The 11,870-nt window shown below is 42.1% G+C and overlaps 1 long non-coding RNA gene across 1 annotated transcript; it reads left to right on the top strand.

The window, feature by feature from the left end:
* Positions 1–459: 459 nt before the first annotated feature.
* LOC148684286 (uncharacterized) lies at positions 460–11,260 on the top strand. Its single transcript, XR_015946382.1, has 3 exons — positions 460–514; positions 7,285–7,376; positions 9,598–11,260. It is a non-coding gene; the product is annotated as an uncharacterized LOC148684286 (long non-coding RNA).
* Positions 11,261–11,870: the final 610 nt, after the last annotated feature.

The raw sequence follows: 11,870 nt of genomic DNA, 5'->3' as shown, positions 1-11,870 counted from the left end.
TCTGCTGCTCAGGTGATAACTGATGGGCAACTTGAAGACCCTTGCTGTGCTTTCTGCTTGTTAATCATCTTTGAACTGGGGTACCGTACTTTTCCGTGTATAGGCCAAGGATTTTTACTCTAAATGAAAGTTTAAAAACGGGGTTCACCTTATACATGGATAGTGCATAGGGCAGGCATCCTCAAACTCGGCCCTCCAGATGTTTTGGGACTACAACTCCCACCATCCCTGACCACTTGTCCTGTTAGCTAGGGATGATGGGAATTGTAGTCCCAAAACATCTGGAGTGTCGAGTTTGGGGATGCCTGGCATAGGGGGAATGGGTGATTGGTTTCAGCCGCAAGCTGCAGCTTGTCATCGGTGATTTAGTGGGTGATTGGTTGCTGCGGAAAGGGCTGCTTTTGATTGGCTGCTGCTGCCACAATTGGTCGTGTGATTGCCGGCTGCTGTTGGCAAGTGGGCAGACGCTGGTTTGCTTTTGCGACGCGAGCCAATATTAGCGTTTGTCTGTCAGGTTAGTGATTTTATGCATTCTCTCCCCCCCCCCCGAAAAAAAGCTCCACCAGTTTGGGCAATCCTCCCCCAAAAAAGCTCAACAACTTTGGCCATCTCCCCGCATTTTCTTATATTTGAGTCTTATACATAAATTTGATATCTGAAGAAGTGTGCATGCACACGAAAGCTCATACCAAAATAAAAACTTAGTTGGTCTTTAAGGTGCTACTGAAGGAATTTTTTTATTTTACTTCGATCCAGACCAACACGGCTACCTACCTGTAACATAAATTTGAGTATTTATACACGGAGAAGCACAGCAATAGGGTGTGTACTCTGTCCTCCATTGTCTTAGCTTCCAGGAAGGGTGATGCTGTTGGATATGCAGCACGAGTTTCTATAGCATGACTCAGTGTTTCTGCTGTTACCTTCTTTGTTCAGGAAGGAGCCATATTAATCAGTTCCCATGCCACAAAGGTACAGTCCTAAGAAGCCTAAAGTGGACGTAAATTGACATATATCATTATTAAGGCTTAATAGAATCCATGGATATGATATCAGTTCAATGCGGTGTCTTGAGAGACCCATGTATCATTCTTCCCTTCCGTGACAACAGCAGGTCCTATCAAGAGAACAACACATTGTCTAATGCCGATGCTTCCAATAAGACCTTTCTTAATTGTTATAATGTTGGCTTTTGATGTGAGCCATTGTCAAGATGCCTTTTTAATGACTCCTCTGACAGAACTGAGCAAGGTCATTGAGCGCGTTTGTGGAGACAAAGAATTATTCTCCTCTGCCATTTATTATGAAGAAGAGCCATTACAGTAATCCTCACTTAAGGAACATGATTAATGGTGTGATTAGCAACTAGCTCACATTTGAAAAGGATGGAAGCAGAAACCACCTCATCATAGAAAAGAATTGTTTTCCAAATGGTTTGGAGCAGCACACACACAGTATGAAAGTCCCTTTGAGTGACTCATTCTCTGTCTTATCTCTTCTGGTTTGGGGTTTTGTTTTGCTTTCTTTGTTTTTGGTCTCTATAACTATAATCAATTTTAATTATGGGGAAGTTAAGCACTTAGCTTGCTGTTCAAGGGACCTTTACAGTAATGAAATAATGAAAGAACATTCTGCTAACCTGATTCCACCAGGTTTCCTAATGTCACGAATGATCAAATTGACCTAAAACAAGTCCTAGGTTTCTGGTTATTATTGTTATTACTATTATTACTGATGATGCATCCAGGGCATAATGGGACATCAGTAAAAAATTTTCAAAGAAATGAGCATGTACAGCCGTACCTTGGAAGCTGAACAACTTAGTTCCCAAACGTTTTGGCTCCCGAATGTCAGAAACCAGGAAGTGACTGTTTTGGTTTGCAAACTATTTTTGGAAGCCGAATGTCTGACAGGGCTTCTGCGGCTTCCAATTGGCCTTAGGAGCTTTCTGCAGCCAATCAGAAGCCACATTTTGGTTTTCAAACATTTTGGAAGTTGAACGGACTTCCAGAATGGAGTCCATTCAATTTCCAAGGTACAACTGTATATACAATAGCTTGATGAGGAAATTATTTGTCCGCAAATGCAGGACACTAATTTGCTTCGGTACTCCTCTCTCAAATACATTGGAGGGCAGAATTGTGTTTGATGAGCTATGCCCATTCCACAAGGCCTGTTGAACACTGTGCCTGGGAAGATGTATAAAATGAAGCCCAGATGTGCACATTTCCCAAGGCCCATTGGGAAGTGACTTTATGCTCAAGGTGGGATGGAATGCCTGTGAAATGTTTTGGTTTGTTTCAACTGGACAGTTGACATTTTTATGGGAGGCTGGACACAATTTGACTTTTGTGGATTCATATCTTTGGGGGCTGGTGGTTACTTGATTTTTCTTGCAAGATACAGAATGTATCTTGGGGGAAAGATATTAGAGGTGGGGGGCTATTGGATGATCTGTCTCAATGATCAAGGGGAGAAGTAGGCATTGCAGAAGAAGTCAAACGGGGTGATAGGTACATGTGTGTGTCATCTTCCCCCACCAAGCTCCCTCCTACCATATCTGTTTTACTAATGGATGCTCTAGCACTGTTCTCAACAATCTTATGGTTCTTCTGTTGCATGCTGCATAAGCCTGAGAGAATAGAAAAGCTTTCTGCAGGCATTTAAAAGTTAAAATAGAAGACACTTGCTGCATCTCTGTTGGCACAGTATTCCACAATACTGGGCCAATGGTACTAAAGGCTTGGTTTCCTGTTGTCAAATAAGTCTCACCAACTTGGGAACAATCAACAATGAGCATGATCTATTCTGGTAGTTCTGTTTGCTATCATTGTGAGTCACTTTGCATTGTGGTAAGGCCGGCCATGCTCCACATAAATGTTTATATTACAGCCTTGTACATACAGATCACATTATTTGAATGAAGGATGATCTGCATGCTGTACACAAGACAAAGTAAAGCAAATTAACACCAATTGGTCATATGTTGCCTAGTAAAGGTCCTATTGGTCACCTGTGGGAGGGGATAAGTAGAGAGACTTTGCATTGGAATCCAATACTGTACTGCTCTTGCTATAATTAAGATGAATATACAAGCCTGGGCCGAAAGTGGGTTAAAGGTGTTGCAAGCTATTGGGCGAAACAGATATTCAAGCCAAGCAGGTTGATGGCGGCAGGATGTCCTCCTTCTGCAACTGTTTCCACTGAGGGCCTTTGCTTTTTCGGTCAGCAGGCAGGCTTAGCTTCTAATTAGATTTCTCCTTGGTCAGAGGTGATGGCATCTGGCAGACTCATACATAGGTTACAGAATCAGAGGCAAGGGGTGTTTGAGTGCAATCATGCTATGTGCATCAATTCTCATCCTATTTCTGTCTCCCCTGGTGTACAGAAATGCAAGAAGGTTATGTACCAGCAGTGGAAGCAAATTAATCAGGCGCCAATTCCAAGGTACTTATGCCAGATGCTTGCCAAGGGCATGACAGAGGCAATCGCTTGGTCTATCCAGGGGCCATCCAGGCTGACCGTGGCACTCCAGACCTCTCTGCCCAGTTCACAGAACATGCTTCTCACAGGTCTTGCTTTCTGCACCCTCTTTGAGAGCTTTTGCCTGGCTAGAATGTGCCCTTGAACTGGTTGAATGTGTCTTGCTTGCCAGGAGTGGGTGTAGAAATGTGTCTAGAGTCACCTGCAATGATGCAACTTCTTTTGGCTCTGGGTGTCAACCATTACTGGTATGTGGCCACCAGAAGGATCCCCAGACAGGAACATGATCCTCAGGCAACCAAAGGTAGTGCCATCCTACCACATTTGCTGCCACTGAGGCAGGGAGAACTTCCCCTTAACATGGACCTGTAGCAGGCAATAACACAGTGCATTCTTTCACATACCAAAGAGTTATCTGCACTGAGGGCTGAGATGTAGTCCCAAGCAGAACTTTAGTCATTGCAGATCCTGATCATAAGTATCTATATATCCTGATCTTGAGTCAAAGAAGAATATAAGAAGAGCCTGCCAAAGGCGCATCTAGTCCAGCATCCTATTCTTGTAGTGGTCAGCTGGATGCCTTTGGGAAGTCCACAAGCAGGACTTGACTGCAACAGCAACTCTCCTCCCCACCTGTGATTCCCAGCAACTGGCATTCAGAAGCATACTGCCTCCGGTCATGGAGACAGAGCATAGCTACTGATAGCCTTCTCCTGCGTGAATCTGTCTAATCCTCAAGCCATCCAAGTTGGTGGGCACCACTGCCACTTGTGTGAGTGAATTCCATAGTTGAATTTTGCACTGCATGAAGAAGTACTTTCTTTTGTCCTGTCCTGATTCCAACTTCATTGGATGGTCTTAGTCTAGAGTACATCAGCGCTTTGATCTAGCATTAAGCCATCTTTTCAGATCTCTTTCATGGATGAAATTACTTCACCTGCTTGGTCAATTTCAGAAGTCCTGGCCATGTTACTAAACACGAAACCTCCAGCCAAGGGGTGGGGAAGCATGACAGGATATATTTTCGGTGCTCTGCCTTCCCATCGCACAGTATATCCATCACTTTCGTGAGTGTCCTGAGCGCAGCTGAACAAATCATTTTGATGTCATCCTTCATCCCAAATACAAATGATCCAAGTGAAACTATTTTTATAATGTGTGCAATTTAGCAGGGCTATTAGTTTTGTGTCATTGGCATCAATGTGAAACAGCACATAACTAATGAAACAAATGACACCAAACTAATGAAAGAGCAAGAGAAATTAATAGGAAGCCCTTTCGATCTCTATAAGCATTTTCGAAAGGGGGGAAACCTAATGGCTTTCCATTATCTACAGACAGCATTTTTGAAGCAATTGTTGATCATGCACTGGTGTGCGTGCACACACACACACACAAACCCAGTGTGGCCGTCTGTCCCGCCTCCGCCTCCATATCATCTCTATTGGTGCTATGACAAATTAACCACGTCAGCTGTCAATTATCCTAATTTTAAGAGGCAATCATGTCTGCAAAGCATAAAACATCCTGTTTCCTTTTATTAATCTACTGGCTCATCTGCTAGAAGAGTAATACATTACGACTCTTCCATTTCAGAGTACTTTGTTTCCAGGGACACAGGGTGGAGTGACAAGCTAGAGCTGAGCCCAAACTACTCGACAGTGTGCTTTATTTGTGAACAATATTTTTGTGGTGCTTGAAGAACACCTCCACTCTTTAGCAGCGTTGCACTTCTATGCCATTAACCAAACACTTGCTTATGACATCATGTGTTCAAACCTGATCGGCTTCATAGCATTTGTGATGTCATCTCATTAACTTTATTGGCTGGGAGGTGTTCTGGGGCGGGAGCAGGACCACAATCTAATGGAGGTCAAATGAGGCGGCTCATGATATGGGTTGGGCAAGTGTTATAGGTAGAGCATCTGGTTTGCAGGCAGAAGATTCCATGTTCAATCCCCAACATCTCCAGTTAAAGCTGGGAATGCCTGATGTTTGAAATCCTGGAGAGCCACTGGCAGTCCAATACAGAGCTAGATGGACCAGTATATTGACTCAATCTAAGGCAGCCTCCTGTGTTTCCCCCCCTCTTCATATGAGGATACATTACAGCCACCACCAATTGTGCAATTTTGTGGCTTGAAAAGGGGTTTGCCTTGATCTCATAAATTGCAGCGGCCATTCCCTAGCATCCACTGGTGCATATCATCCCCATTTCCATGGTGAGCCCATTGAACTCAACAGGTGAACCCATAGTTCAACACCAGAAACTTTGTCAATTCCTTTCACACCCCAAGAAGAGAAGGAGAGATTTGTTGGGCAGGACAAGCCAGGCAGACAGAAGGATTTTCTCTTATATATCAGGAGTTTATCAAATATTTCTTCTCTTTTTAATGGTTGGGTAAAAGTGTCCATATTTGAGAAGATCAGCACCTTTCTAATCAAAATGAAGATTCTACCTGTGGCTTGAATGATGGTTGTTTGTGGACGGAATGCCAGGCACCAAAAAAGATGAATGGGTGAAAGATGGGATGGGAAACGGCAAGAATATTTAAGACCAGCCAGCAAAGGTTACCCTGCACAGCTTGGATGAGCAGAAGGATGGGCTGGAATGCCAATGAGCCTTATAAAATGAAACCCAAATACAAAGTCATTAATTTTATTTTCAAGCTTCTGTAGCCTGTGGCTGTTTTCTGAACACAGCACCAAAAATAGACTAGCCACGGCAAATATATTCAAGAAAGGCTCTGTGTCAGGAGGCAGGGAGACGAACAGATGCCTGGCCATGATGGCAATGTTCCACCTCTACTGCTGGAGGCAGTGAGACTTTGAATACCACCTTTTGAGGGTCAAAAGTGGGGAGAGTACTGTAAGGCTCATGTCCTTTTTGTGGACTTCTCATAGGCATCTGGTCAGCCACTGCAAGAACAGGATGAATCTGAAGTTTCAATAAAGTAGGCTACATCATCACAAAGTGCACAGTTAAAGGATGTTGCTTCCACAGGAAGTAGTGATGACCACCCAATGTGATGGATTTAAAACGGGATTATTTGAAACATTTGTAGTGGATAAGGTTCAGTGACGGCTAGCCACATTGGCTATTTTCTGCCTCCACTGTTGAAGGCAGTGTGCCTGAGTACCTTGACTCCCAGGTGGGAAGAGTGCTGTTCTGCTCAGGTTCTGCTTATGGACTTATGGACTGCTTATGGACCATCCATGGGCATCTGATTGTGCACTGTTGTATTGCTACAATGGAATAATTCCATAATACAATAAAATACAGTATAAGAAATAAAAGAAGTGGAAAAATGCAATTAGGAATCAGTCTCTCTCTCTGTGTATTCTTTCTTGAAAAAATAAAAAGTACAAAATTACAAAATTACAAGTGCACAGAGTAAGATAAGACATGAAAAAGAAGAAGAGACAAGAAATAGCACCCATGTAGAAAACAAAACAGAACAAAAAGAGAGAGGGGGGATATTGTATACATTTAAAAGGGGGGGGGGTGATTGTTATTGCAGTTAACTAGACCTTAAGCTAGTGTGGTATTTATAAAAATGAGCAGTAACATTGTTGAGCAGTCTGCCAAGATCCTCCGCAATTTTTTTAGTGGTCCATACGGAAATAGATTTTGGGAACTACCTGGTGTAAAGCAGCCAACCTGCATCAGATTGGATTCTTCTCCCCATTCTCCCTGCAGAACTTCTGACAATCCTGACATCCATCTAACGCCATCCCTCTGCCTACCCAGATATTTGGGCAGCAATCACTTCCTCAATTGTCTTTCTATTGTTTTCTCAGCTTCAGCCTTTATGGATGGGCGCTACAAATGTTTTAATTCCTGCAATGCTTGCGAAGCAATCAATCCCGGGAGAATCAATTTCATCTATATCGTATGTATTTTCCCCCTCCTCCCCTTTTGATAACTTAGTGCAAGTACAGATTTATTAGCAGCTGGGTCCCTTTTAAGCAGAATTTTAAATAGCCAGCTTGCAGTTTGGGAAATGAAATACTTTCTCCTGCCTCTAATAATAATTAGATTGGAAAGTCAAGGCAATAAAGCAACACTGTTAGGGTGATTAGATCTGTAGTAGGTTTCCAGCTCTTTGCGGAAGGAGCCATGCTTAAAAGGGCACCTCCAAAAGTGAGTGTTTGATTTACGGGCCCTGTTAAATGCTTCACATTCAAAAGGGGTTTGGAATGCATCAGTTCGGGGCACTTGTATCCTATTAAGTTGTTGTACGTCATGCAGCAATGATCTGGTGCAAGAAGGGATGCTGAATGTCAAGCAGGGGGCTCTGCTATTGCTCAGTAATGCTTTTTCTTTTTTCTGAAATACGCTTCCAGCTCTGTGTCCCAGTTTTAGGCAAAGTCCTAGCTGCATCGCTTCCAGAAGCAGCTGTGTGACGGTCTTCTTGGTCACACAATTTTTAGAGCGTTCTTAACTCAGAATCAAGCATAGCAACTTTTTGGAAGACCAGAGGTGGGGGGACTAGATCCAAATGGTGGGTACCCCACACAGGACTATGTTTGACAGAGGAGCCATGTTTGATAGATGAGGGGAGGGGCCACCCACTTGTCAATCATTTAGCCAGCTGATTGCCGGAGCTTGTGAAGCCAGTGGTGTTTGCAAGCCAACTTTGGGTCCAGAGACAGGTCTCCTTCACCTGCCCCACACCTGATGTCTTTTCAGAGGCACCAGCTTTCGAGGATGGTTTTTTTGGGGGGGGGGGACATCATGCATGTTGACATCATAGGGCTGCCATACACCCATATTCTTCCAGACATTACCAGGATTTCAAAAGTCCGGGGAGCGGGGGATTTCCAAATGGTGGCGCTTTGGATCTTAGGCATTTTTGGGGGGGGGGGACTTTGGGTTTGGGGTTTTTTTTTAGAAAAAGCTTTCAGGGTGTCCTGGTTTTTACTTTTTGAAATAGGCAACCCTATGTTCAGGGAAGTTTTTAATCTGTGACATGTTAATGTATTTTAAATCTTTCTTGGAAACCGCCCAGAGTGGCTGGGGAAACCCAGCCAGATGGGCGAGGTACAAATAAATGATGATGATGATGATGATGATGATGATGATGATGATGATGATGATGACATCATGCACGTGATGTCAGGGCATCAAGAGGAGCTGTAGGTAGAGCTGTGTAGAGCAATGACCAGTGGTGGTTCCTCCTCCTTCTCTTCTTGGCATGACCACCGGCAGAAGGTGGTCTTTCGTTTCTAATGTGTAATAATGTATTAGTTACTCTCCCAAGAACATGGTGTGCTTTTTTTGTGTCATCATGGCGCTTTCTTGAAGATGCTTGAAGAACACTTTGTTTTGCTAAAGCTGATTCTCTATAATCTCCCTTTTGTTTTCCTTATTTTCCCATATGTTGTTTATTAATTTAATCATATATACAATTTTAAAGCCCACCTTTTAATCTTTACATTTTGTAAATTACACAATATACATACATTGCATCATCAAATAATAATTTTCCACCATTTCCCCCTTACCCCTCTGTATGACTTCCCTTCTTCTTTCGGCTGTCTTATTTCTTTTTCTTTTTGTCCTTGTCTTGCACATTATTATTTCATTCCTCTTCATAATTCTGTTAATTACATAGCTTAGGCTTGAAATCTCTAAATTGGTTGTACACATCATTCTTCTGTTTTTATTCCTCCCTTTTGTTTTCCTTTGTTGCTACTATCATATAAAGTCCTTTTGGTTTGAGAGCTGTAATAAAGTCCAAGGTTCTTCTTGTCCCCTATTCTGTAAAAGTGCAGCTTGGCAAGGATAGGGAAAAGAAATGGTCTGATATTTCTACCATCAGTACTCTAACTCTGACACCAAATCCATTAGAAATAAGTTTGCATGGAGGTAGTGCAGCTTAAGTGGCTTTAATTAGCAGAATAATGTAAATAAGAACATTAAACGGAAAAATCTTGTAATCCTGAAGATATTTCAGGAATGTAAGTAAGCGGTATTATTTTTCGTTTTCAAACTGTAATTTCCTTTAGTAAAGGACCATGTTGTACATAAGCTGACATTTGAACACTGTCAAGACTGTTTTTCAAGATGCGGAATATATTTTATTTATTTGTTTTATTTTATTTATACAGCACCCTTCATCCGAGGATCACAGCATATATGTGCTGGTTGAGAGGGAGGTAAGGAAGAACTTGGTATTTGCAGAAATAGAGAAAATGACACCATTTTCAAGCCAAAAAACAACAACAACAAACCCATCACCGAAAAATAAAACCTGAAGGACCAGCGCCACTTTCGAATGTCAGAGGCAAAAGGAAGAGCGATCTGAAAAACACAATGAACTTTGAACAATTTCTGCAAGCAGATGGAGATCAATACCCTAGTAGATATGAAATGTTAACATATTCCAGTGGAATCCAAGATATGACTGTATGACAGATTTGCCAGGTTGCATGTACATTTAGAAATGAAAACCAAGCTTAAACCGAGATGTATATCGTCTCTCAGCCACTCCATGGACATCTCAAAGCTTCTAAGCTATGTGTCAGTAAACCTAATCCACATAGCAATATCCATCAAGCAGTGTGCCACAAAAGACCACATCTGAAAGCATGAGGGGAACATTAGGGAAGTTGATCACGCTAGCTGTGGTTTGGTCTCTGGTGGCTCATGTCTATTTTTGTAATTTCGTGTTTTATGTTTATCATTGCCAACTGCATACCTGACCGGTAGATTCACAAAAATCCCAGTAGAACACCGTTTATGCCCTTGCTTCATGAAAATTAAAGAGGATCTTATACATTACCTCCTCTATTGCCCCATTTACTCGGGCTTTAGAGACACGATGCTGCAAATTATACCCAACTCTAGAATCATAGAATCATAGAGTTGGAAGAGACCACAAGGGCCATCCAGTCCAACCCCCTGCCAAGCAGGAAACACCATCAAAGCATTCTTGACATATGGCTGTCAAGCCTTTGCTTATAGACCTCCAAAGAAGGAGACTCCACCACACTCCTTGGTAGCAAATTCCACTGCCGAACAGCTCTTACTGTCAGGAAGTTCTTCCTAATGTTTAGGTGGAATCTTCTTTCTTGAAGTTTGAATCCATTGCTCCGTGTCCGCTTCTCTGGAGCAGCAGAAAACAATCTTTCTCCCTCCTCCATATGACATCCTGAAGATAGAGTAAAAATTTTGTTAGTTGATGCTAACCCACGAATTACCCATGTGGTAGCGGTCTTTGTGACGAAGGCCATGAAAGTCAGGGAAAGAATCATGGATGATAAAATAAAGACCCCCTTCATCGTCTGTTTAACTCGTTGCTTGTTTTCCTTCTCTTCCTGTTTTGTGGGATGAAGGTTTTGTTGGGATAGTACACAATGAATTTTAATATTTTTAATTATTGTTGTGTTGATATTTGTGTACAGGCATGGTCCTCACAATAAACCGATTTGTTGTTGTTTTATGTTTATATGGGCTTATAGCCGCAAAAAAATCTTGATTGATTGATTGATCATGCTTTATCTCATAAGAAAGAGGGGGGAAAGAGAAGTGAATAAAGCTGCCATTGGTAAGACACTTTGAAATTATTAGGAGATGGTAGAAAGCTGATCTGTCATTCTTTTTTATTTTTAAAGAGATATTGGCTTGGCCTCAGCTTGCAACTCCCACACCAGCTCAAAGAAAGGTGCTGACATATCCCTCTTGCCCAGGTAGCATCAGCATCCGCACATTTAAGAAGTTGTGGTCCCAGGAGATCTGAAACCCATTACAGGGTTGAGCAGATGAGCCTAAATAGACAGAGTAACTGGACTTCAGCTAGGCATGGGCAATGGGCATGCAAGCTACAGAAATGAAGACCTGGGAGATTGCCTTACCTCATATACACTCTCTCAACCACTTACATAAGTGGAACTCGCCCTGTTATAGCTGCCACATAATACATGCTCCATATCACTAGAGAATCTATCTTTAGTGTGGGAGCCTCTACACTTCAGAACTCCCTGCCTATTGAAATCAGGTAAGTGCCTTCAGTGTGCTCTTTTCGGCAACTGCTAAAAACATGTTTGTTCAGAGAAGCCTACACATTTCTAGAAAGCTGGTGCATTTTAGTTTATTGCTGGTTTTATTTTTATTTATTTTTTTAAAAAAAGTTTTTAAAACCGTTTGAGGTTTTTTTTTAATAATCAAGTGGTATATAAATTTTATTAAATAAATAAATGGTTTTAATGAATGAGATTCATGTGCTCATCACACTTCTACCCCACATTCCTTGGAACCCAAGGAGCTTAACCCAAGGAGGTCAACTGAAGTGTAGGTGGGTTCCCACAAGGCAAGACACAATGATAAGAGCAAGAACCTTTATTGAACTACAGAACTGAATAACAGGGACAAAGCAACTGCT

Source organism: Zootoca vivipara, chromosome 11 (genome assembly GCF_965207765.1).
Source record: "Zootoca vivipara chromosome 11, rZooViv2.hap1.1, whole genome shotgun sequence".
Taxonomy (NCBI): Eukaryota; Metazoa; Chordata; class Lepidosauria; order Squamata; family Lacertidae; genus Zootoca; species Zootoca vivipara.
This window is presented reverse-complemented; position numbering and strand designations above follow the sequence as displayed.